This window comes from Canis aureus, chromosome 2 (genome assembly GCF_053574225.1).
Source record: "Canis aureus isolate CA01 chromosome 2, VMU_Caureus_v.1.0, whole genome shotgun sequence".
Taxonomy (NCBI): Eukaryota; Metazoa; Chordata; class Mammalia; order Carnivora; family Canidae; genus Canis; species Canis aureus.
In genome coordinates, this window is record NC_135612.1 from 53,284,059 (window position 1) to 53,311,494 (window position 27,436).

Here is a 27,436-nt window from a genome sequence, read left to right on the forward strand (position 1 = left end):
AGTACCTTGGCGAGGCGGCGCGGGCGGCTGTTCTAATCGCCATCTCCAAAGTACCTGCTCATGAATAAACACCAGCCCCATTTATCAGGTACTTAGCGCTCATTGTGAAGGGGAAATTGGCCCTTTTCTGAAAGTGTCTATCCTCAGCCCATCTGCACAGTCGTGGCTGCAGAATTTCCCCCACCCTTTTAGTCACACACACGCAACACGAGGCTCCTCCAGGCTAAGATAAACTCGCTTTTCTTTCGGTAAATGCGTGATTGAGCCGCCACAATAGACGGAGAGGAGGAGGCCGCTGGGTCAATTGCCCAGGTCTCTCCCATTGATAGGAAAAGTCAGCACGCGGAATGCACGGTCTTCTCAAAGCCTTGTCCTGTGTTCCGGCTACAGTGCCTGAGGACACATGTGCACAGAACCCCGCGGGTCCCCTAGACATTGGGCAAAATATTGGAAAAGGTGACCCAGGGTGTCCAGTGTCCATCAACTTTAGCTGGATGGGCCCCAGCCCTTCCCTGTCCTTGGTTTTCCCTCTCGCCAGTGGGGCTCCACACCTGGGTCTGACCCTTAAGGAATAGGAATGCAGGACTGCAGGACAGAGGATATAAGAATAATCTGGGCAACTCAATTTGCAATACCCCTGGCCAATACAGGGAAAAGTCGCTCTTCTGGGCCGGTTCAAATGGTAACTTCTAGCCCAACACCTGTCAGGTTTCTCTGAGGGCAGGAAGGGAAGGGGTGGCCAGCCTAGCTCACACAACTGTGGCCACTCCGCAGAAGGTATAAAAGCAGGGTAAACAGGCATAAACGTGTAGATGCCGTCAAAGTCGCACAAGTGGGTTTATAAACACGCTTGCGTCCAGAGGGTTCGCTTGTTAGAGGACTAATGCATCCATTCCTTCCAACATATGTGCTTCCAACATATGTGCACGGGCTTGCGTTCCCAGGGCTCTGTTCCCTGGGTGGAATCCACCAGGAAACACAATTGATTTTCTGGACCTGCGTACTGCCACAGGCAGCTCTGAAAATGAAAGTGTTTGCTAAGTGTGGAGATTTCACCAATCGAACGTTTTAAGATGGCTTTGTCTTCATTCAGCTCTCCCGGTGTCATTCTGTGTTTTACAAATAGAATCCAAGAGCCCCGCTCTGTCGCCCAGCCCTTACATGGCTCCTGTGGTCACAGGGGTTCAGGAATCCGAATATTTAGAAAACCTCTGTATATTGGGGTTTCCTAGCTCGATCCCTTTATGCTAAAGGCAGGCAGCCTCTGAAAATCCAGCCTCTTGTCTCTTGCCAACGACTATGTAGGACCCTTGCGGTCCTGCTGCCCTGCTGGCTAGTGTGCCCCATTTGGTTTGGGGGAGGCCTACAGGGGAGACTGGGTTCTCCTGGAGCAGTGGGAGGGCACCCCCGGTCTGGGCACGAGCCTCAGAGACTGTTGAGGCGCGGCGCGGGCCATGGGAACTCTGGGTTTCGGTTACCGCAGAAACGCCCGTGGCCCTGAGGCCCCAGCCCTTCCCGGTGTCCACCACCGCGCCGGCAGCAGAGATCCATTCTGAGCCCGGGCAGCGCCATCAGGCCGAAGAAAACAAACTTGGCCCTGCTGGCATTCACCCAAATACAGCCACTCATTTTTGGAATATTCTAGAAAAAAAAAAAAAACAACAGCAACAAGATCCCGTTTCTCTTTATGAGTAAAGGGAGGTGATTGATGGGGTGGGCCATTTGCATGAGGGGAGACCAGGAACTGTGAGGGTGACTTAGGGACATATACATTATACTAAAAATGACTCGAAATTCCTGAGTTTCAAGCCTTTCTGGCTACGCATCGGACTCAGGTGGCTCCTGTATTGGGAGAACTCGGGTATTTCTGCGTCGCAGTTCATGGGCCACCCCCAGCACACTCAGGCTCGTTTTGTGGCCATGGAATCCACTGGGTGCCCACCTTGCTCAGAGAATGGGGGAACCAGGCCTCTGGCTGCCGGGCATCTCCGGGATGACTGGCTGGAGGGGTTCCCTTTAGCCCTGTAGGGTATCCAACAAACTCCTTCTCTGGTGCCTCCTCCCCACCTCGGGGTCTAGAGGCTGAGCATCACCTCCCACAGCTTTATTTTATTTGGAGAAAATTCTGGAATTCAAATTCGTTGCCCTTGTATGCTTGTGTTGAATGCCTCTATGACGTGGGTGTGTAAGCTTCCTCAGGAATCTGTGTATTTCAGGGCGGCTGACTGCATCGAGGGGCTTTGGGAACTAGGAAGAGAGGGCGCCTGGGCGTCCTCCCCAAACCCGGACTGGCCCCTGACGCGGGACTGGAGCCTGGAGGGAGCAGTTAGGGCTTCGGTCTTCTTTGGTGGGTACTTCGGTTTTCACTCTTCTGGACCATACCCTTGGTTCAGTCCCTGCTGTCCTCGCTGTCCCTTGGGGCTCCAACCCAACTGCCCCTGAAAGGAGGAAAGAGGGGAAAGGAGCTGGAGCAGGCCACCGCAGCTTCCTTCCCGGCCCCAGTGCGCTTACCCGCTAACCCGAAGGGCTCTCACCCAGGCCTGGGGAGCTGTTGGGGAAGCGCTGGGGACCCGGGCAAGGCCTTCCAGGCTAGACTTGGGCTTCTGAGCTCGGCAAGAGCTGGGTCCTCTCCACCCAACGTGGCTTGTCCTTAAATCGCTCATCCTCCCCAAATCTCCCCCACCCCCATTTCATCTTGGTTCTCCCAGACTGCGTGAGTTTTGCTGTCTCTGTAATGAGTGTTTGAGGTGGCCTGGCCTGGAGGCAGGAAGATCAGAGAAGCCTTGTGGGGTTCCACCTAGATACACACAAAAAAGCAAAGCAAGTCCTAGATTAGGGAAGCAGCCGTGTGAATGCTTAGGGCCCTAGAAAGAAGAGCTGAGGGCACATGAAGTCTGCTATTTGACCTCACAATTAGGCTTCAGCAGACCCTTGTTCTCCTATCCCACCTTGGGAGTACCTGGGGCCCCTGGATATTGACATTTGCAGTTACTTCGGGCCTTGGAGTGGGTGGGGAGGGATCTGCTGGCCCTGTACTTTCTTGCCTTCTGAAACCCAACGGTTGGTTGAAACAACCCAGCCTATAGGACCTAGCCTCCATTAAAGCCTCATGCTGTGCCTCCCGGGTACCCATGCCTGGGCAGCACTTAGTAGCGTCTGGGTGCCCAAGCCTGGAAGATCTGGATAGTACTCCTTTTCTCCACTGCAACGGAGGTTCCTCTACAGGGGGGAGGGGGGGGGACAGCATTGGCCTTGCCTGACCTTGAGGGTTCAGGGAGGTCTTCTGGGGGTTCAGGGTCCCACCTTCTCTGTATGGGGTGGTTGGGAAGGAGGTTCCTACCCTTTCTGGGGTTTCTCCTTTGCTCTCCTTGGCTGCCCAGGGCTCTGTCTCACCAACAGCACAGATGGAAATGCTGAAGCCCATGGACTCGGTTGGGCCTGTTGCCAGTGGTGGACCCTGGGTGTGTCTGCTCATGCCCCGCCCCCCTCCACACCCAGGGCTGCTGCTTCTCTGCTCAGGATGGAAGGAGGGAGTGTGCCTCGAGACCACAGAGGGTAAAGGGGCAGGGAGGTCGAGACTTGTGGTTCCTATGCTCTTTCCAGTTTACCCTCGCAGTCTCCATTCCAGTCCAGCCTGTGGTTCCCTGACTCCTCCTACAGTGGAGCAGAGTACAGGGGTGGGGGATGCCCTGTGTCAAAGACGATGAAGGGTCAGGTCTGAGGGTCACGGGTGTTCCTCCAGGAGATCCTGTTCCAAATCCACCAGCAGAGGGAGCCCTGGGCTGGGGAGGAGCCTGTTTGGATGGTTCTCCTGGGTTCCGGGCGCCACACTGTGGGGCTCTGTGGTTCAGATCCATCCCTGACTCCTGTGTGTCCCAAACTGGCAAAAATCACAGGGACAGAGCCGCAGATGCTCCAAGCTCTAGGTGGGTGGATGGGGTAGACGGGCCTCTCGCAGCCAGACCTGTGCAGAGACAGGCCACCAGGTGGACGCCTAAACCTGCCCTCTAGTTTGTAATAACACTGAACAAAATCACTGTTACAAAGGCAGTAATATGTATGCATACGCGCCTAAGTGTGTAGAGGCAGGGAAGGGGTGGGAGGAGTAGCCGGACATTAGCCTCTCCTCATTTCTGAGCCAGAGGGGTTTTCTACACCATTTAGTGCCAGCACCTTGTTTTTGTCTATGTTTTGTTTGTTTTTTAAGTAGGCTCAGGGCTTGAACTCATGACCTTGAACTCATGACCTTGAACTCAGGGCTTGAATTCATGCTTAACCAACTGAGCCACCCACGCAGCCCCAGAGACCTCATTTTAATAGCAGGAAACTGAGGCCCAGTTAAGAGAGGTCATCTAGGGTCTTATGGCAGGGACAGGGTTGACCCAGGTGGTGCTGAGAAAGGCCTGTGCTTTGGCTACCTTTTCAGCCTCAGTTTCCTTTGTTGTAAAACATTGAAATTATTCTAGGTCCCTGGTTCTGAGAGCACATCTGAAGGGACATGTGCGTGTCTGTGTTTTCATGTCAGAGACACAGCATGTGGCCACCTGAGAAGGGCTGTGTGTCTGTGCGTGGGTGCCTGTGAAAGTACTGGGAGCCTGTGTGTGTGTGTGTTCCCCCACAGAGGGATACTTCTGTCTACAAATTGTATGCAGATGTATTTGTGCCTACAAACGTGTGAGCGGAAGAGTGAGGCATATTTGCATCTGCGAATGGCATGTGTACCTGTGAATACGTGCACTGTCAGAAGGGGTGAGTGTGTGTATGCACACTCATGCATGTGCAAACTACCACTCCTCCCTCCCCCCGACCCCACTCCACTGGAACCTGTTGCCTGGGCCCTGAGCCTGCCTCACTGGAAAGAGGAGGGAAGGGGCACAGGCTCCAAGGTGTGGCCTGGCCCCAAAGCCCAACAGGCTCTAAGGGGCTGCAATTAGGCAGGACTTCTCCTGGGCTGGGGACAGGAGCAGGAGGGGAAGGATTATGGCAAATTCATTTCTATTTTCTACTGCACTAAGCCTGCAGTGCGTCCCTGGCGTTAGCATGAGAATGGGCCGGGGCTCTATGAACCCCTCCCGACCCGCTGACCCCTCCTCCCCCCCCACTTGAATAGTGGGACTCTCAGCTTCTTTGGCCTCTCCAACCGGCTCTGCAAAGCCACGACTCCTAATCAGGGTAATTTAATATATTTTAAGCCCCCGGCGGCTTTATTTTCCCTCCTTTTCGAGTTTGTTTTAGGCATTCACAGCTCTCACCCCGTCATTAGACAGCCTTATTTGACGGATGGAGAGAGCTGCTATGAGACCACAGCCCTTTGTGTCCTCTACATAAGCTGGGCTTCCCTGTAATTAGAATGGTATTCCCAGCCATTGAGGCCTTTCATGAGGCAGAACAAAAACTCCCCGAGATGAATATCCCCCAACTCTCAGCCCCCTGGCCGGGAAGGGGCTGTGAGTTAAAGGGACTCCTTGGGGAAGGCGGTCTGGGAGCAGGACAGCCAAGATCCTGCCAGGGTGAGGAATTCAGGGGCCATAGGGAGTTGGCACCAGACAAAGGCTCTGGCGAAGTTGCCCACAAACACCATTCACCTATACGCACTCCCCCAACCAGCCTCAGGACCTGCCTGGGCTCCTCCCCTGTGGTCTGAGCACCCAAGTCTGTTCACAGGTTCAGGGGATATGGAACCAGCCTGGAGCATGCAAGTAAAACACTTGCACCCTCAGACTCATCCAGACCCTGATTCAGGTATAGCTTCACATCTAGACACACAAACACAGTCGCTCACATGTAGGTTTGGGATTACATTGTTAAAACACATATATACATGCAAACTGGCATACATACATGCTCAGCCTACAAGATACCAAGAACCAGGGTGGGAAATGTTTGTAAATATACAGCATACTACACACACTGTCACGCAGACATGGAAACAGACTGCAGTTTGTCTCTGTGTACACATACACACACGTGTGTGCGTGTGCACATGCACGCCACTCAGACTGCGGTTTGCTTATGAATGCACATACACTCCTGTACACTTGTATATATGCATACATTCCCTATGCATATCATCCAGATCCCATTTTTTCTGTGGCTGGAGGACATTTACCAGCTTGTACTCACTGTGGTGATGCCATCACCCCCACCCCAGCAGGATATAAGGTTGCTTCTGGTACATTCTTGGATTCATGCTTAGTCTGTGTTCAAAGACAGAAATTGACAAACACACGCATACAAGGACCATGTACATCTCCTAGCCTACACTGACAGAAAAATACAATGGATTTTGCAGTATTGGCATTTGGCATTTCTAGGCCAGCCTCTCCTAGACCAGATATACAGGAGGATTGGAAGGCTAAGCCCCATGCAACTACACTGTGCTGTGAACCCCAGATGGTCTGGATTCCCCTCTGCAACACAGGTGGGTCTCCCCATTCCCCCCTTTTTAAAAAAGATTTTATTTATTTATTCATGAAAGACACACAGAGAGATAGAGAGAGAGAGGAGAGACATAGACAGAGGTAGAAGCAGCCTCCCTGCAAGGAACCTGATGCAGGACTGGATCCCAGGACTCAGGGATCATGACCCGAGCCAAAGGCAGATGCTCAGCCACTGAGCCACCAGATGTCCTTCCCCATATCCTTTGGGAAGAGAAGTTTCCCTTTTCCAGATTTCCCCTTTGGACTGGGTTCCAAAGACAGAAGGTGGGTGGGTATCTAGCTCTCTGGTACCATCTGTAGCTTTCTCCACATCTCAGGAAAGGCTCAGAGGGCAATGCTAGGTCTGGAAAGCTGCAGAAGGAAGAACCCAACTTACCAACTGACCCACAGGAGAGGCAGTCCTATAGAGAAATAGTGAATGCTCACTTTTTGGGAGGATTCAAATCAGGTAGGATGATCACCAGTCAGGGATGTTACAGGGAAGTTTATTTCATTCAGTCCCTCCTCTGTGTCAGATTTTGTGCTCAGGGCATGGAGTACAGCGATGAGTAACATATAAACCTGTCTTCAAAGGCATTTAAAGTCTTAAAAGTGGTGACCTGTGACACATACAATACACAGGCTTTGGCATGGTACGGAGATGGGGCTGGGGCAGAGTGGAAACTAATGGGCCTCACCTAGTATTAAGGACTAAAGTGCGGGCAGCCTGGGTGGCTCAGCAGTTTAGTGCCTTCATCCCAGGGCGTGATCCTGGAGACCCGGGATTGAATCCTGGGTCAGGCTCCCTGTGTGGAATGGAGCCTGCTTCTCCCTCTGCCTGTGTCTCTGCCTCTATCTCTCTCTGTGTCTCTCATGAATAAATAAATTAACTTTTTTTTTTTTAAAGGACTAAAGTGGCCCATTTAACTTGTGCTATCCCATGTTGGATAAATGATGGATTAGCTGGTCTCCAAGATCTGTCTCTACTCTATGGTTCTTAGCCTTCTGGGCTGAGTCCATGGTTTTCTCACTGTGGCCTTCTTTCCAAGATGGGTGGTTGCTCCTTAACTCACTCTGCATGGCACTTACTGCCATGCATGAAAGCTATTCCCCGGGCCTATAGTGAGGGTGCGGTTGGGGCCTACCCCACATCCCCAGGAACAAAGGAGAGACTCATAAAGAGTGTGATGAATCCACTTTGAGGTAGGGAGGGCCATCAAAGAGCAGCGGAAGGTCAAATTCCTCCATGACTCCTGGCTTCTTAGGAGTATAGAACAGGCCACTGAATCTAGATTCAGAAAATCTAAGATTTTCTCCCTTCTCTTCCAGAAAGATACAGTACAGTTTTGAAGGGATGGGTTTGGATCTTAAATTGTTGGTGATTCGCATGTTTTTTCTTTTCTTTTTAACCTTACCTCTCCTTTGAAATCTAGGGGATTTCTAACTGCTGGTGCCCTAAGCAAACACATACCCAGAAAATGACCAGCAAAACTCCAATGTCTCTCTCTAGATAAAACATTCATCAGTTTCTTTTTCTAGGGGACATTCCCCAGGGAAATTAGAGAACATGGAATGCTTTGAAGCCATTTTCAATGTCTTTTTTTTTTTTTTACCACAATGTTTTACCACAATGATGTAAAATAGTGGTTGGGGCTCTGGGCTCTGGAGACAGATTCAAAGCCACTTACCAGCTATGCCTGACCATGGGCACGTCTCTTGGGGCCTGAGTGTCTTTAACTGTAAAGTGAGGGTAATGACAGTACCACCCCGATAGCATCATGGTGAGAGTTAAATGAGCTAATACATGTAGAAAAGCCTAACAGTGCCTTGCATGCAGTAAGTGCTCAGCATTAGCCATGGTGATTAATATTAAAGTGTTCAATAAATATTTGTTGGGTAAATGAATCAATTTTTCATTTTACTTGTGTTTATGATAAAATTACCAGAAAATAAGATCTTCCTGGAAGCCTCTCGCATGTACCTTTGGCGGAAGTTGGGGATGGGGTCGAGGTGGGCAGAGGATGGTAGGTGGAGGGTTCCCTAAAGGGTCAAAACAGCTTTTTAGGTTTCCCGGCTGGTGCGGGCTCAGGTCATTACCGCGTGAGCCAGCAGGAGGAGCCCGAGTCGCCGCAGCACGGAGGGCTCTGTCAAAGGGAAGCGGGAAAGAGTTAATCTTGACACAGCACCTGTTGTATACAGTGTACCTGCCGAGGGCTGGGCAGTGTCACATGGGCAGGTAGGCCCAGAAGTGGGGGGCTTGGTGGCGCAGTGAGGGGTCCTGGAATGAATGCAGTCGTGGAGGTCTGACATTTTTTAAAAGACTTTATTTATTTATTCATGAAAGACGCGAGAGAGGCAGAGACATAGGCAGAGGGAGAAATCTCAGGACCCCAGGACCCCAGGACTCCGACCTGAGCCAAAGGCAGATGGTCAACTACTGAGCCATTCCAGGTGCCCCCTGAGGTCTTGATATATGGGGAGATGAATACTCTTGTTCCCCAGGCCTCTTTAGGAATTCCTGAACTGGTGTGCTGAGCCCGAGGGAGGGAAGAGAGGCATCTAAGGTAACTCTGGCTGAGGACTAATGCACCTTTCACCTGGAGTCCTCGTCTGAGGAACTGAAATGGGACCCTAGGCAAGGTAGGTCACCTCTAGGGTCTCATTTTTCCCATCTGTAAAATGTATGTCAATACGCCTGCCCAATCCTCAGTGGAGGTCCCAAAGGTCTAGAGAGACACCAGAACATGAACTGGTTGGGGGTAGAGGAAGTCTCCCTTAATTCTGGGAAGTCTCTCAGGCACCCTGCTTTGAAGGAAGGCACTCACATCTTAATAACAGAACAATGCTCACTGGGACTGGGATAAGAGGCTTACTTTTGTCTCAGTGACTCCTGATAGCAGTCACCTGGGAGGAACTACTTTAGCCCATTTCACAGGTGAAGAAACCGAGGCTGAGAGCAATAAAGTAACAAGTGACTTGCCCAAGGTCACCTGGTAAATAAGGATAAAGAGAAGGAATTGGGGTGTCAGAGGTCTGGGTCTGGGTCTGTTCACACTAAGAAACCCCCACTTCTGTATCTGCCTCATTGTCCTTGCATGCAGGGTTGTTCTGAGGTTGGAGCACATAAGCCCCAGTCCTGTGTGGGCCTGGCCACCTGCCCCGTTTCAGAGAGAAGCAGGCAGAAGGACTGAGTCTCCTCCCAATGTGGGAAGGCTCCCAGAAGACCCCCGTAGCCTCCACCCTGGAGGGAAGAGTAGGAGAGAGGGCCAGGCAGGTGGCAAGATGACCTCGTGGACCTGGCAGAGAGCTGGGTCACTTCAGGGTTTAACAGTGTACTGACCACTGCAGATGCCCTGATGGGCTCATGTTGTGGTTAGCTGATATCCCTAAGGCCAGGGTCTGACTGGGAAGCTGAGAGGAATCTCCTTTTTGGGGCCCTGAAATCCAGAGGTCATTTCAGAGAAAATCCTGAGCCCACACTGGTCTTTCCTGATCCAGCAAAACTGTGCTTCAGAATCCTGAATTGTCACAAGGTCCCTTCAGTCTGCTGATCCCAAGTGGTGCTCCCCAACTCCAGGAGAAGGGTCTACTGAGCTCCAGATAAGAAAATCAAACTAGTTTGAACACATCAAGAGATACTAGATTTGGTTAGGGTGGCGGGGGCGCCTGGAGAGGCAGGAACCAGCAAAGTGCGGAAATACTCTATCCCGGGGAAACTCTGCTATCGGAGAGAGAATATTTGCACTGGGTCTGGAACGATTCAGACGGATTGTCCAACTCTCCGAGAAGCACCTTAGTTCTCCAGAGCTCCGTCTGCAGAGACGCGGCGCACAGCGGTGCTGGAGACGGGGGCTGCGCGGAAACGCTGGGAGGTTAGGTTTCCAACAGTCCCTTACTCCAACCCGCTGCAAACTCGGCTTCATTTTTGATCACCCAAGTCGAGGAAATAAACTCCGAGTCAGTTACTGTAACTATCTTAAGAGGCCGTTAAGGGGCCTTTCTCCGGGGCAGCCTCTTCCGTTGGTGTTTCCCAAGTCCGTGGGTGGCTAGCTCGCCCGCGCTCACAGGGGCCTGGGGAAGCGGCGCCGCAGCATTACTGTTACCTCCACTTTAGGAGGTTGCAAACGGCGGTTAGCCTAGAGCCGGGCCCCTCCCCCCAGCCGCGGGCTTCGGCGAGGGGGCGGCGGGGGCGCGCTGGGCGGGCTGAGCTCTGAGGCTCCGGCTGGAGGTGGGGCTGGAGCTGTCCATGCCGTGGTGCTGAAACGCGGGCCCCCTCTGCTGGGGTCACCGACAGTGTACTGGCTCAGCCACACCCGGGCCTGCCTTCCCGCCTCTAGGGGCTTCCAGGGGCATCAAGGTGGATGATTCTTGATTGAAGGAAAATAGTCCACACCATCTCATCATTCCTCCTCCAAACCTCAATATCCACCCACCTGGTCTCATCACTTCCAGTCCCACTGCCTAAATCCATTCCCTACTCGGCACCAGAGTGGTTTTTTTCAAGAGGCAAATTGCATCATATTTAAAATCTTCCTATGGTTTCCCATATAAATCAGAGTAAAACTTCTAAAGTTCTTGCCGTAGCCAAGAGCCCTCTCTCCCCCACAGTGACCCAGCCTGTGTCTACTTCTCCCACCTTAAGCACCTATAAGGATGGCAGTGATGAGTGAGTGAACGGGCTTATTTCTTATGTATTTTGAAGACAGAACTGCTATGATTTGCTGAGTGACTGGAGGTGGGATGTGAGAGGAAGAATGGAGTCAAGAATGATCATGGGAGGGATCCCTGGGTGGCACAGCGGTTTAGCGCCTGCCTTTGGCCCAGGGCACGATCCTGGAGACCCGGGATCGAATCCCATGTCGGGCTCCCAGTGCATGGAGCCTGCTTCTCCCTCTGCCTATGTCTCTGCCTCTCTGTGTGTGTGTGTGAGAGAGAGAGAGAGAGAGAGAGACTGTAAGTAGGAGAAGAAGAAAGAAAGTGGTTCCCTTGAGGCCAGGGGGTAAAAAGTCTTAAGAAGGAAGGAGAGATCAAAAGTGTCCAATATACCGACAGGTCAGCTAAAATGAGGATTGAGAATTGAACTCTTGGATATAGCCTCAAAGAGTTTCTTCTTATTAAAATATTAAAAAACAATATTTTATTTATTTATTCATGAGAGACACACACAGAGAGAGAGGCAGAGACACAGGCAGAAGGAGAAGCAGGCTCCATGCAGAAAGCCCAACGTGGGACTTGATCCCGGGTCTCCAGGATCACACCCTGGACTACAGGCGGCGCTAAACCACTGTACCACTGGGGCTCCCCAAAGAATTTCTTCTTAAGAAGAAATGAGGGTGCAGGAACGCCTGGGTGTCTCAGTGGTTGAGCATTTGCCTTGTGCTCAGGCCATGATCCTGGAGTCCTGGGATTGAGTCCCACATAGGGCTCCCCACATGGAGGGGCTTCTCTCTCTGCCTATGTCTCTGCCTCTCTCTGTGTGTTTCTCATGAATAAATAAACAAAATCTTTAAAAAAAAAGAAATAGGTGGAGAAGGTGATTTAGAAGAAAGACCAAGAAACAGGAGGAGGAAATAGTAGCTGGTGTTGACAGACACCAGGAAGGCTAAAAAAGAGGAAGATGGACTGTGAGCTGTCAGGGGAGCTCAAGGGGAGGAACCCCAAGAGATAGTGAAGGAATAGGACTAAACATTTTCAGCCAGGCAAGGACCCTGTTGGCAAACTACACCCTCAGTCTTCCACACGATTCTAAGGTACAGTTCTAAGGTACAGTCTTTGCCTTAATAACACATTCAGGGTACACATGTTTAAGGGGGCTTTTAAGAAAGTCCTCTTCTTCATTTGAACTCAAGATCCCTGCTGGAGACATGGTTTGACATTCAATTTTCTGGGATCAGAGCTTCCAGCCCCTTGCCCTTGTGGGGACTGTTTTGGAACTGGTGCTAGGAGCATTAAGGCACTCATACCTGCTGCCAAGCAGTGAGTCTGAGTCCAGGTGGCCTTGGACCACATACACTTTGGCAAGCCATACTTCTGAATACAAGGCCCTCCAGGGTCACCTTCCTTGCCCAACCTGCCCTTGGGAAAGCATTGAACACCTGTTTTTAATTTACTTTTCAAGTTGGGAAAGACATAACACCCCCAAATGTAGTCTGGCTCTGCATGGCTGATCATTTATGCAGATGGTAGTGGCTTTCCTCTCAGGGATCTGGGCTCAGTAGAGTGCCACAACCCAAACAGCTAGTGGGGACTCTAGGACCAGGGTGATCCCCAAGCAGCCCTGATGAGTGAGCAGCCTTGAGAAGCAGAATGGGCTGTCTAGCTTTGTGTCTGCCTTTGGAACAATGGCCAAGAATTCACAGTGCAGGAGGATGATGCCCCCAATCTCAAGTACTAGGGACAAAGAGAAAGGTGAACCCTGTGCTCTCACTGTGGCCTAAGGCCACAGTGGTGAAGTGGATTGAGGACAAGAGATTGATTCCTATGGTCTTGGATGCTTCCTTGCCTCTTCAGCTTCCATTGAGGTGTTTTGCGCCCCCTCCCGACGTCATGGGGGAACTGTAGACCCCAACTGAGTGCAGTGCCCAGGCCCTGTGTGTGTGTGTGTGTGTGTGTGTTTTGTCCTGGGGCTGCCAAGGGAGCTACTGAGAGATTGAGGCCCCTGAGCACATTCTTGCCCATCGTGTGTCTACATAAACCACACCTCCTAGCATGATATCCCCAGGACTGTCCCCTGCTCCATAAAACATCTATATATACAGGCTACAGCCTAGTACAGCAAGTATAGTGTGAACAGCAATGGGGGACCAGGGGTCCCTACATTGCCACTTTGTGACCTTGGATAAGTTACTAGGATAGAAGAACAATTGGAATCCATCCTTTCCCATGTCAAAGCCTGAAAGGTAGCTCAAGGTTTCTCCTGCTGCCACATGGAAGACTGGCACATCCCCAGCTCAAGCCTTTCTCCTACCTTGGACAGCAGAATGCTTCCTCCACTCCTTTTCCCCTCTCCCCTGCTCACCCCTTCCTCTCTGTCCCTAAGAAGGCTCTAGAGAGGAGCCTTCTCCATGTTCTAATTACATGGTGAAGAGAAAAAATGACATTACAGGAATGGGCAAAGGCATGGAGTCATGGAAGCATAGCTGATTTAGAGAATGGCCAGCAGCCTGGTGTGGCTTGAATGGTTAGTGAGAAAGCAATGGAGCCAGATCCTGCAAGGGCCTTATAATCCATGCTCATAAATTTGGAGCTCATGCTGCAGGCCGTGGGGAGCCATTGAAGGATTTAGACATGGTGAGAAGTTGCAGTTTGGAAATATTACTCTGGGGTGGTATGAAGAAAGACTTGAAAGTTTGTGGCAAAGCCTGCAGATCATTTCCCTTTCCCTATGGCTGTCCCCAGTGAGCACTGTATTTCCATCCTCTCTTGAAGCTAGGTGTGGACATGTGACTAAGTTCTGGCCAATTGAATGTAAGCAGAAGTATCTTGTGTATCTTTTAGGGAGTGTCTCTGGGGTGTGCGTGTTGTGGAGGTGGGGGAGTACCTGTTAATCTTTCTTGCTTCCTCCAGCTTAGTGTGCTTGGTGGTTGGCACCTGCACCTGCTGATCTGATCTGGTTAGGCTGATGTAAGCATGTTCAGTGGGCAAGACCAGGGCAAAATGGAGGCTACCATCTTTGGTCAACAGCTATCCTCTGCCACTCCAGTGTATTCTCCCACAGGTGCCTGAGCCTTTTGCCCACCTATTCTAAAGCTGGTGGCAACTGGGTCTCTTCCACTGTTCCTTTTCCCCCATGTTCCTAACTGTTAGCTGTATCCTGGAGGAGGTCTTTCTCATGGCTATCCACTTAGTGAAAATAATAGTAGCTCATATTCACTGAACACTTACTATAGGCAGGTCCTGTGCTCAGGGCTTTGCATGGATGATCACATTTATTATCTCTTAACCTTCATGCCATCTTGCCTCCGAAACCACACCAGGGTGAAGACAACAGGAAGGTTCTGGTGGAGCCGGGAGTCATTAGTGAACAGAACTGATGAGGCTCTCATGTCCCTGCCCCCACTCCTGACCAACTTTGATCACCTTTCCTGTTCTAGATGAGGAACCAGGCTCAGAGATGTGAATTAAGTGGCTCAAGGTCGGGATCCCTGGGTGGGTTAGCAGTTTAGCGCCTGCCTTTCACCCAGAAAGGGTGATCCTGGAGTCCCAGGATCCAGTCCTGCGTTGGGCTCCCTGCATGGGGCCTGCTTCTCCCTCTGCCTGTGTCTCTGCCTCTGTGTGTGTGTGTATATGTGTGTGTGTCTCATGAATAAATAAATAAAATCTTTTTAAAAAAATAAATGGCTCAAAAAAAAAAAATGGCTCAAGGTCACACAGCTGGGAAGTAGCAGAAGGAAATTCCAGGTCTTTACTGCGCTCAAGAGAAACAGGTGACCCCATGAACTTCATTCATCTCCAGTGGAAGGATTACGAGGGTGGCCCTGGATTGTTGCAGTGCTTATGTTTATTTATTTTTTATTTTTTATGTTAAATATTTCATTTATTTATTTGGGAAAGAAAATGAGAGAGCATGGGGGTGGTGAAGGGGGAAGGCAGAGGAAGAGGAAGAAGCAGACTCCCTGGTTGAGCTCGGAGCCCGACGCAGGGCTCTATCCCAGGACCCTGAGATCGTGACCTGAGCAAAAGTCACACACTTAATGGACTGACCCACCCAGGGACCCCCACAGGGCCTGTGTTTAAATTCCAGCCCTCCCACTCCCTGGCTTAGTCTCTCTGTGCCTCAGTTTCCTATCTGAAAAGGTAGTGGGTAGTAATGGTGCATCCCTTGTATGATTCCTGTGAATCTTTAGGATTCACAGTGTAGGATTAAAAGAGGTAACACATATAAAACGCTTGATTATATGCATTAGCAATGCATATGTTGATACGCTATGATTATTACTACTACTGCTGCTGTTGTTATTGTTAGTGTTGCCATGGGTCTGGGTCCCTCCCCTGGCGCCGCCAGGGAGAATCAGAAGGTAAAGAAGAAAGCCCTGCCGGAGGCCAAAGGACAGAGGAGGGGCCGCGTGACTGCCTGGGCTGGCGGGCAATTTGCTAGAGGAGCTCATTTGGTGACTCCGACGCTGAGTTAATTAAAGATGGCTGCTAGGGGTCATTGCCATGGCGACAATTAGGCTGGGAAGGAGCCTCATTAAGGTACGGTTTTAACAAGGCCTGTTGTTTTTAACCTGGGCTCTTGCGAAAGAGGAATTCTTCAGGAGGCTTCTTTTTCTGCCTGTCTGTTTTTCGGGTCTGTTTCTAGAGACTCTGAGGAAGGATGAGAATCCCTGTGTTCAGTCCCTCTGAAGCATCCACTGGACTACAGGCTTCCTCTGAACCCTGGTGCCACCCTCCAATCTGATGTTGGAGGTGTAGAGAGGGAGGAAGGGTGGAGGCGACCAAGTCAGAGCAGGAGGTGAGGGAGGAGGATTTTATTAGAAATGGAACTAGAGGCCTTCCCTGGAACTTAGAAATGTGGGCTCTGTCCCCTCCTCACCCAAGGAGGGTGCTCCCTGGGGGGTGCGGGAGGGTGGTGTGCAGGGAAACCCTGGCAGAGGAAGGCCAAGCCTGTTTCTGTAGAGTGGAAGGAAGGGAGGAGGTTCGAGGCCTTTCTGAATTCTGAGCACTTAAAAAGGGTATTTACTTTTCTTATTTCCTTAGTAATATAGGCTTATTGAGAAACATTAGAAATTTCAGAAAAGCACAAAAAGAAAGTACCCTGCAGTCCCGCCCCCAGACTTACAGATTGTTGATTTTTGGAGAGAGAAGAACTAAGCAGAGGCTACAGCAGCTGAATTAAGGGTAGAGGAATATGTTTTCTTTTAACCCTTTTTAATTTTTATTTATTTTTAAAGAGTTTATTTATTTATTCATGAGTAACATACAGAGAGAGGCAGAGATATAGAGGGAGAAGCAGGCTCCATGCAAGAAGCCCGATGTGGGACTCCGTCTCTGGGCCCAGGATCACAACCTGAGCCAAAGGCAGACACTTAATCGCTGAGCCAGCCAGGTGTCCCTATACCTTCTTTTTTTTTTTTTTTTTTTTAAGGTTTTATTTATTTATTTGAGAGAGAGAGAGATTGAGAATAGAGGGAGAGGTTGAAGCAGGCTCCCCACGGAACAGGGAACTTGATGTGGGGCTTGATCCCAGGACTTCAAGATCATGCCCCAAGCTGAAGGCAGACACTTAACCAACTGAGCCATCCAGGTGCCCCATGCCCTTTTTTATTGTTTGAATTTTTAAAAATATTTTATTTATTTATTCATGAGAGACACAGAGAGAGGCAGAGACCTAGGCAGAGGGAGAAGCAGGCTCCTTGCAAGGAGCCTGATGTGGCACTTGATCCCAGGACCCCTGGATCATGACCTGAGGCAAAGGTAGATGCTCAACCACTGAGCCACCCAGATACCCCACTGTTTCAATTTTTAACGGAAGAATGTCAAATGAAACCAAGTTAAAATAGCACATCATGCAATATTTTCTCCTTCCTTCCTTCCTTTCTTCCTCCCTTCCTTCCTTCCTTTCTCTCTCTCTTTCTTTCAGTAATTTTTACATCCAGGTGGAACTTGAACTCACAACCCCAGATCAAGAGTTGCATGCTCCACCAACTGAGCCAGCCAGGCACCCCAACATTTTTCTATACATTGAGATGCAGTATATATATATTTTTTTCCACAAAAATATTGGTCATCTTATACCTACAACTTTGAAATCTGAATTTATTACTTCAAGATAACAAGGTTTGTTTTTTTTTTAAGGATTTTATTTATTTATTCATGAGGGACACAGAGAGAAAGAAAGGCAGAGACACAGGCAGAGGGAGAAGCAGGCTCCATGCAGAGAGCCTGACGTGGAACTCAATTTCAGGTCTCCAGTATCATGCCCTGGGCTGAAGGCGGCGCTAAACCGCTGAGCCACCTGGGCTGCCTGATAACAAGGTATTTCTAATGGTTTCCTGGAATGTTACATTTTCTTCCTTTTCTTTTAAAGCACATTGCAAAAAAATTTTCCATCAGTATAAAGGGTAGAGAAAGGTCAGTCTCCTACCTGGAGCCCATCTCAGAGGCAACTACTAATACCAGTTTCTTAGTATCTAGAGATATTCTTTTTTTTTTTTTTTTTTTTAAGATTTTATTTATTTATTCATGAGAGACACAGAGAGAGAGAGGCAGAGACATAGACAGAGGGAGATCAGGCTCCATGCAGGGAGCCCAACGTGGGGCTCGATTCCAGGTCCCCAGTATCATACCCCAGGCCAAAGGCGGCGCTAAACCGCTGAGCCACCAGGGCTGCCCTATCTAGAGATATTCAACCTGTGTAGAGACACACACATTTTTCCCCAGGATCCATTTTTTGTAACAAAGTTAGTATACTATGCACCCTGTTTTGCATCTCACTTTTTTCCCTTTACAGTTTATCTTGGAGATGGTTCCATACCAGCATGTATAGAACTGCCTCATTCTTTTTTTTTTTTTTTTAAGATTTTATTTTTAAGTAATCTATCCACCCAACGTGGGGTTTGAACCCACAACCCAGAAATCATGACTGAGCTAGCCAGTTGCCCCCTGTTTTTTGTTTTTGTTTTGTTTTAAAACAGCTGTGTTCTATACAATTCTGGACTCTAATGCATTTAACCAGTACCCTCTTGGTGGACACTCAGGTTATTGCCACGGATAAGCTATATCGAGATTGGAATTCTATTTTTTTTTAAATTTTTTTTAAAATTTTTATTTATTTATGATAGTCACAGAGAGAGAGAGAGAGAGGCAGAGACGCAGGCAGAGGGAGAAGCAGGCTCCATGCACCGGGAGCCTGACGTGGGATTCGATCCCGGGTCTCCAGGATCGCGCCCTGGGCCAAAGGCAGGCGATAAACCACTGCGCCACCCAGGGATCCCGGAATTCTATTTTTTAAAAAATGTTTTATTTATTTATTCATGAGAGACACAGAGACAGAGGCAGAGACACAAACATGAGAGACACAGAGGCAGACACACAAACAGAGGAAGAAGCAGGCTCCATGCAGGGAGCCCGATATGGGACTCGATCCCAGAACTCCAGGATCATGTACTGGGCCGAAGGCAGGCGCCAAACTGCTGAGCCACCCAGGGACCCTGAGGTTGGAATTCTAAAGAAGGCTTGTTAATTCAGAGTATTACCTCATCATTTAAAATATTTTTTTAATATTCCAGAATACGAACACCTGTGACATATTTAACAATTCTTTGAACATTTAAATTGTTACTGTTTTCCACAAAGGACTGCCCACCATAATCTTTGAGGAGCCCACAGTCTGCTGGGGAACAAGCCCTGTAATAACACACTGCAAAAGCGTTGTGGTGGTGGTATGTGCAGGAATATATGCAAAGACCTGCCTGTAGAAGTCAGGGAGGAACTGGGCTGGAAGTAGGAGGAGGGAAGGTAAACACCCTCAAAGGCCTTGAGGTATGAAACCCTTGGCAGGCTGCTGGACCTGGGAGTCTTTAAATATATACAGAGGTGGTTCTGGCCCTTAAGGGGCTCACACGACTGGTCTTAGATATGCTTTCTTGCCCAGAATTTGGCATAGCGGTCAATATTGGGTGGGTGTTTATGGATGGATGAATAAGTGGGGGATAAAGGAAGAGGAGCCAGAGAAGCGGGCAGGGGCATGGCTTTGATGGTCATGCTGAGAGTTTGAACTTCATTTGGTCAGGGATGGGGTCCCCCAGAAAGCCCTCAAGTGGAAGCAGGCACAATTAGATCTGATCCCATGGAAGGGTTCCTCAGGGAGCCCCAGTAGAATCAGGAGGGCCACACAGGCTGCAAACCGGGTGTGGGACACTGTCATACTGTTCCCTCATATTCAGTGTCTCACGTTCACGGATTCTCCCTGCAGGAGGATTATATATCCCAACCCTTTGTTGCATGCCTGGTGAACACAGGCATGGCCACAAGGCTTGTTTTGGCCAATGAAATATGAATGGAAGAGATAAGTGACATTTTTCAGGAGCAGCTTTAAGGGACAATTAGTTTAAGTTTGGCCATGTTCTTGGCGGTTGTACAGGTCAATATGGAGCTACCTTTAGCCTGCATCCCTGAGTCACAGTGATGAGCAGAGGTCCCTCACCAACCTGCAGTGGGCATGTTAACATGAATGAGAAATAAATGATGTTTCTTCAAGCCACTAGAATTTGGGGGTTGTTTCATAACATATGAAATGTAGCATAACAATGCTATGCAGACTGATCCACCGAACTGGATCAGATAATTCTCAAGTTCCTTCCAGATGTGTGTAACAGGTCATATAACAGGCTTTCATGTGGCTTGTATTGAGTCCACTCTTGGTTTACCCAGGGATACTCAATCTCAAGTTTTTTTTTTTTTTAAGATTTTGTTTATTTGAGAGAGAGAGAGAAAATGAGCAGGGGCAAGGGACAGAGAAAGAAGCAGACTCCCTGCTGAGCAGGAAGCCCAATGTGGGGCTTGATCCCAGGACCCCGAGATCATGACGTAAGCTGAAGACAGACACTCAACCAACTGAGCCACACGGGTGCCCTTCAGTTCAAGTTCTTATGGAGATCGAGACTCATGGGTTTTCCACCAGAGCCCCAAGAACATTTCTCAGAAATAGATAAAAAGCCTATGGCAAAGTCTCCAGCAGCTGCTGTCCCTTCTGAGACGTGGCTCTTGGTGGCCTTTAGTAGATCAGAAACATCAACAGCCATGTTGATATCAACAGTAAGATAAGAGTGTATTTTAATCACTGGGATTCCCTCTTTCTGAAGGGGAAACCAAGCCTTTTAACCCAAACCCCTTGTGCCATTGTACCTAATAATTGGTTGCAGCTGCCTTCCCAATAAGGATACTTATCTCATAGAGCAGGAGGTCCAGAGGAAGGTTGTCTTTTTTTTTTCTTAGATTTTATTTATTTATTCATGAGAGACACACACAGAGAGGCAGAGACACAGGCAGAGGGAGAAGCAGACTCCCCATGGGGAACTCGATGAGGGACTCAATCCCAGAACTCTGGGATCACGCCCTGAGCCAAAGGCAGACGCTCAACCACTGAGCCACCCAAGTGTTCCGAGGAAGGCTGTCCTTTAACATCATAGCATCAAGGCTCAGGAAGGTCGGGTATGATATTATTATTTCTAGTATGATTTTAGAGATTAAGGGCAGGTAGCACTGACAACAAAAGTTGGAAACAGTGTTTCCAGTAGGAACACTGCCTGAAAATGTTGAATGGCACAAATCCATATTACATGGGGAAAAAAAGAAACTTGAAAAATAAAATAACAAATAGTCAAGATCAAATCCTTGGAGATTTACATCTTTTTAAAAAATATAATTACCTAACACAAAACCTCATCTCCATCCTCACTCACTTTGATGACACTGTTAGCATCATATCCTTCAGAAACTACCAACACCTTGGCAGTGTTCTATTTCTTGACTTTCGGTGGTGATTATATGAGAGATTGTGTTATAATTATTTATATTATTATATTTCATAAGCTTTCTATGTCTGTTATATTTCGTAATTTTTAAAAAATCTGTTTTGCTTTTTAAGTGCCAGCACCTTTAATAAGGTCAGCTGAGCATATGAGGAAATGACCAGAGGCACCACTAAAGGAATACAGATCTTAAAGCCTGGTTGCCAGGACCCAGGTCTTCCATCTTCATCTTCCACGTTGGCTTTATTCTCAGTAACATTCCCTTTCATGATCACAAGGTGGCTGCCAATAACCATAAGAGCCATGTGATTGTTTGCTTGTTCATGCCAAAGAAGAAGATGAGAGGAAAATGCTCCACCCAATCCATGGACTCACAGTCATCATCAGGACAGATGGTATCAGCTGATCCAGACCAATGGTTCCCAATCCCATCAGGCCTGATGCCTACTTTCCATAATAAATATTATTATCCTACTGAAATTTGTTTTATACTACAAATAGAAATTCTACAAAATAGAACCCACTTTTGCATATAATTATAGAACCCCCCCCCAAATAAAAAAACCAATACAGTGCCCTAACTATGAAAGAAAAAGAAAAACAAAATGAAATGTATAATAAAATAACATGTATTTCAAGATATATGCTCAGGTGCAAGTATTCTAAAGGATAAAACAAAACAATCAGATACCTTCACCTACATATAAAATCTCCACAAATATGGCAGTGATAGATGAAGACAGATACAGGTGGATTGTTTTGGTGACTAAAATGCCACCTGGTACATGATTTTGTTGACATAGTAACTCTTGGGAAGATTCTAAACACCATAGAACATAAGACTTCTCAATGTACACAGTGGTTGCTGCACTGTGGTGTTTTTTTTTTTTTTTTAAGATTTTATTTACTTATTCATGAGAGAGACACAGAGAGAGAGAGAGGCAGAGACATAAGCGGAGAGAGAAGCAGATTCTATGCAGGGAGCCCAGTGTGGGACTTGATCCCAGGACTCTAAGATCATGCCCTGGGCCCCCCTGGGCCAAAAGCAGGTGCTCAATTGCTGAGCCACCCAGACATCCCTGTGGTGTATATTTAATATATATATTAAAACTGTACAAAAAACTTTTCTGTTAATATGTAAAGTGGGATTCGCTTCTAGGCTCAGATTTTGCTTTTTTCTTTTTTCTAAAAAAGATTTTATTTATTTATTTGAGAGAGAGTGAGCAGGAGCAGGGGAGGGGCAGAGGGAGAGAGAAGCAGACTCCCCACTGAGCAGGGAGCCTGATGATGCTGAAAATCCTGAAATCATGACCTGAGCCAAAGGTAGACACTTAATTGACTGAACCACTCTGGTGCCCCTAGGCTCAGATTTTTCACCTATGTCACTATTCAGTGGGACATTTGAAAGTTTTATGGGATTATGGCAAAAGCTTTGTTATTGCAAATGTCAGGAATTCTAGCCCCTACCTCAGCTCATCAAATATCTGCAGTTCCTCTATCATCATGACAACCAGGAATGTCCCACAGAAATATAAATGATTGTAAGAATACTGCTGCCCCTCCCCCCCGGAAAATCTCTGGTTTGGTCCAGTTAGGAATCCTTTGTGTGGACTGGGGTGGCTGCCTGAACAAAATTGGATTCTTTTAGCAAGAAGGAGGGCCAGAGGTAGTGAAGGTGACCCAGTGTTCACGCTAAGCCTCAAGCTCAGCTGTTTCTCACAGATTCACGGTCTACTGCTGGGTTTCCTTCCTGGGTTTGAAAAATCTTAGAAGATGCACAGAGGGACTCTCAGGAGAAAGTTCCATTAGGTATATAGGTGTGTGTGTGTGTGTGTGTGTGTGTGTGTGTGTGGTTTCTGACTGGCATAGAAAATACTCATATTTCTCAGCCAGAAAGAAGGGAGGCCAGGACAGGGTAGGCTGATCCTGTGCCCACTGAGAGGAAATAAACCCCCTTTCTCTGACTTCTTCTAAAACACTGACACTCAGATTTGTACACCTCCTCCTATCGTACAAAACCCCTTTCCTACTACTATCTTACTGTGCATTTGTCTTCTGTTGGGTTACTCATCTTTTAAAAAATTAATTTGTTGAAACTCTTTATATATTATAGATACTATTCCTCCTTTTATTTATGTTTTTTTAATTTATTTTGTTGATTTTTTCTGCCAATTGTCACTTTTCATTTAACTTCATATAAGGCATTTCTTTTTTTGCCTCCTGTAAGTTTTTTCTTTAAGATTTTATTTATCTATTCATGAGAGACCCACAGAGAGAGGCAGAGACATAGGCCAAGGGAGGAGTAGGCTCCATGCAGGGAGCCCGAAGTGGACTCGATCCTGGGACCGCGGGATCACACCCTGAGCCAAAGGCAGATGCTCAACCGCTGAGCCACTTAGAAGTCCCTGCCTCCTGTAAGTTTTTAACTGTTATGTAATGAAATTTAGAAATTTATTACTTTGTGTACATTAGGATTGTAAGCCTAGATGAACTGGTGGTTTTCATATGTTGATGTGTAGGAGGCCTCCTGGGACAAGGGAACTGTGCTATGGGAAGGCCAGGTTTGTGAGCTTACAAATCTGGCTTTCCCAAGTCAGGCAAATATCCAGAGACTTATACCAAGACCTCCCCTCCACTCCTTTCCCCAGAAGGTACACCCATGTGCAGGACCTGGGATTCAGAGTTCCCTCTGAATCCTACCAACAATCCTTATAGAGCCACAAGTGACCAATAGTTCTGTCTGAATGGCTGAGGGACCCTCTGGAGGTTATTTCCTGGCTTTGGGAGTGGGACATACAGGGCATCAATGTGGCCAAGTGAAAGCCATCAAGGGCTGGGAGGAAGAGGAGGTGGGGTGAATGTTGGTGCTGTGGCTAACTGGCTGTGTGGCTTTGGGGCAGCCTCTGCCTCTCTCTGGGCTCAGAGTCCTCCTCTGCCCAAGAAGGAGGTTGACCATAATGGTCTTAGGGTTCCCTTTCATGGCAGATATCCCATCATATTTCTCCATATATCCCTTTCTTGAGAGAGTCTTACTGCTGGGAGCTGCCTCATCCTGCCCCTGCTCAGATTCCTCACCTGGGACAGGAGGGGACCTCAATTTGAGGATGTCTGGGAGTATCTTTTGCTCCAGAAACTTGCTTCAGATCTGGGTGTGATTTCTGAGTCTCCGCCTGGCTTCAGCCCTGGCAGTGCAGAATGGAGGCCAGTCCCATAGGGCTCCCTGGGGCATCCCTTTTCTGATAATATCAAACCTATTGACGTGCACGCATATTGAACATAATTTACTCTGTGAGCTGTGTGGCGACTGGCTAGTTAGCACGAGTTCTGTCCCACAGACAACTAATTAGACAGTTTTTCATTGGAGTGCCTGGGTGGCTCAGTTGGTTAAGCATCTGCCTTCATCTCAGGTCATGATCCCAGAGTCCTGGGATCAAGCCCCACATCAGGGAGCCTGCTTCTCCCTCTCTCTCTGCCTGCTGCTCCGCCTGCTTGAGCTCTCTCTCTGTCAAATAAATTCTTTTTAAAAACCCACATTTGTTCATTTGGATTTTGCAAGTTTTCTTTTAAAAATCTGTAAGCAAAACTTTTGCTTTTCATGCTCCTTATATTTTTTTAGCTCCAAAAAAGCTCATAAACTGAATACTATGCTTAACCAGGCTGGAGACTCCCAGTGCCCTGCTCACACCCACCCCCAGCCTCCCTGCTTCTAGTCTGTCTCCAACTTGTCCTACACAATGCAGCCAAAGTGCCTTAGTTCCTTTCTTTTCTTTTCTTTTTTTTAATTATAAAGACTTTACAATTTATTTATTTATTTTTAAAGATTTTATTTATTCATGAGACACACACACACACACACACACACACACAGGCAGAGATACAGGCAGAGGGAGAAGCAGGCTCCACGCAGGGAGCCCGATGTGGGTCGATCCTGGGTCTCCAGGATCATGCCCTGGGCCGAAGGCAGCGCTAAACCGCTGGCCCACTGGAGCTGCCCAAGACTTTACAATTTAATAATTTTTGTTTATTTTTCAGAACAGTGATTCATTCCATGGCTCAACATTCAATATGACCAAAATGCACACAGTGTAAGTCTCCCTCCACACCTAATGTCTATCATTGCGGTATATCTTGCAGATGTAGTCTATGACTACTCCTAAGTATATGTATACATATTCTTTATTTGGGGGGTGAGGTGTCCCCTCCATTTTTTTTTTAACACATTGACAGCAGAGTATTTTTTCTAAGTGTATTTCCAACCAGGCCTTTTGGTGACTCCCTTTTGTCCCAAAGGGGAAAGACCAAGCTCGTTAGGCTGACCACTGCCCAACACCCTTGCTTACCTCCAGGCCTGTGCATACTGCTGTCTGCCGTCAAATCACACGTCCCCTGTTCCTAGGCTCAGCTTCCCTGGTTTGCTCGCTGTGCTGGCAGTATCTCTCCTGCTCATGGAAGCATACAATGCAGCCACTGGTCAGTCACTGTCTGCTCCCCTGTGAGTCTCCCCCCCGCCAGGCCATGCGGTACTCAGAAACAAGAGGTCGTACCTTACTCATATGGAATCCCTAGGGCTGGGCACCGTGCCTGGTACCGAGAGGGTGCTTCGCGATCTTTGCCCAGTAGACTTGTAGGGGGCCCCGAGGCGCTTTGCTACAGCGGCACCTCGTGGTAGACCTTGGAAATGCAGCGAGGAAAAGACCTTGGAGGGAGGGGTGGGGGTTCCACAGGTTCCAGAGATCCCTTGGGGTCTGAGTAGGAGGCACTCCCCTGTCTGTCTGCTACAGACCCCACCTTGTCCATCGGCGTCCAACTTGAGCAGAGCCTAGTGGTAAGTGACCCACCTTTCCATCTCCAGAACTGCTGTCCCCTGAAATCTACCCACCCCATAATCAGTAGTAGCTTGGGGCATTTAGCAGTAAGTGTGTATGTGGGGTGTGTGTGCATGCAAGTCTACATGCACACGTGTGTGATGTACTTGCTTCGGGGCATGGCTAGCATGTCCCTGTACAGATACTTAACACCATCCCTCTTCTATAAGACAAAATTATTGGCAATCATTTCAATAATCATGAAATGAATAGCAGTAAATAAATGGCAGACAGCCAAAATGTTCTTTTATTGAATTTTATCTATAAGCTCACACCATTTCAAAAAGAAATGAAATTACAGATACAATAATCATTATAGTACAAAAAAGGAAAACATGGACACATACTTTTACATTATTTTTTTAAAAGGGGGGGCATATATTCATATATTGGTCTGTCCCAGTAATGAATAAAATTACATTGGAATTAAATAGGAACAATTTAGAAAGAAGACATTTCCATTTTTAAAAAGATTTCTTATTTATTTATTTTATTTATTTATTTATTTATTTATTTGAGAGAGAGAGTGTGAGCACACAGAAGCAGGTGGGGAGGGGCAGAGAGAGAGGGAGAAACATACTCCCTACTGCGCAGGGAGCCTGATATGGGGCTTTATTGTGGGGCTCCATGTGGGGCTTGATCCCAGGACTTTGGGATCATGACCTGAGTTGAAGGCAGAGGCTTAGCAAACTGAGCCACCCAGGTGCCCCAAGACACTTCCATTTCCATTTTATTTATTTATTTATTTATTTATTTACTTATTTATTTATTTATTTATTTTTGACACTTCCATTTTAAACAAATTGTTCAAATTCAGTAAAATATTTCCAGTTTAATCTAAAATGTGCACTTTCTTAACAAAACTGTTAGGTCCTCAGAACTCGCCCTCTGGTTCACTATTTAAAGCTTCATTTTATTTATCTATTTTAAAGCTTTTATTTTTAAGTAATCCTTACCCCCAACGTGGGGCTTGAACTTACAACCCTGAGATTAAGAGTTGCATGCTCTACCGCCAGAGCCAGCCAGGCACCTCTGTTTACAATTTTAAATACAATAAAACAAAGTGGTTCAAGTCCTGTTTCTCCAAGTTTACTATCACAGAGCTAGGGCTTGGAGACACAAACCATGCCTGAGGCCACTCAGACAGTTCCAACCCTCGGAATTTGTGTGGGGGCCAGTGTGGAGCTAGAAGTTGTTGAAATTTATGCCTATGTAGGGCACGGGGTTGAGGAAAAGATGGGTAATAGAAATGCACTGACTTGATGTCTACATATTTATTATTAAAGCCAACAGGTTAAGACACAAAAGGACCCATATTGTAGGATTCTACTTATACGAGGAAGCTAAAATAGGCAAATTCATAGAAACAAAAAGTAGAAAGAGGTTACCAGGGGCTGGACAAGGGGGCAGGGATGTTATTGTTTAAGAGGCCTAGAGTTGGGATCCCTGGGTGGCGCAGCGGTTTAGCGCCTGCCTTTGGCCCAGGGTGCAATCCTGGAGACCTGGGATCGAATCCCACGTCGGGCTCCAGGTGCATGGAGCCTGCTTCTCCCTCTGCCTATGTCTCTGCCCCTCTCTCTCTGTGTGTGACTATCATAAATAAATAAAGATTAAAAAAAGAGAGGTCTAGAGTTTACTTTGGAGATGATGAAAAAGTTCTGGAAGTAGTTCCACAACA

The 27,436-nt window shown here is 47.8% G+C and overlaps 2 long non-coding RNA genes across 3 annotated transcripts in view; one reads left to right on the top strand and one right to left on the bottom strand.

The window, feature by feature from the left end:
- The window catches only part of LOC144290724 (uncharacterized), a 43,275-nt gene that overhangs the window by 7,594 nt on the left and 8,245 nt on the right, over nt 1-27,436 (top strand). The window contains exons 1-2 of one of the 2 annotated variants that reach the window (XR_013358284.1): nt 23,165-23,307; nt 24,926-24,978. This is a non-coding gene — a long non-coding RNA (uncharacterized LOC144290724). Of the gene's footprint in view, nt 1-23,164; nt 23,308-24,925; nt 24,979-27,436 lie in introns of those variants that run through there. The other variant, XR_013358285.1, reaches the window with a different exon arrangement.
- LOC144290720 (uncharacterized) lies at nt 1,620-25,530 on the bottom strand. The gene is made up of 3 exons (XR_013358282.1): nt 25,438-25,530; nt 25,234-25,332; nt 1,620-2,438 (listed from the first exon to the last, which is right to left on the bottom strand). It is a non-coding gene; the product is annotated as an uncharacterized LOC144290720 (long non-coding RNA).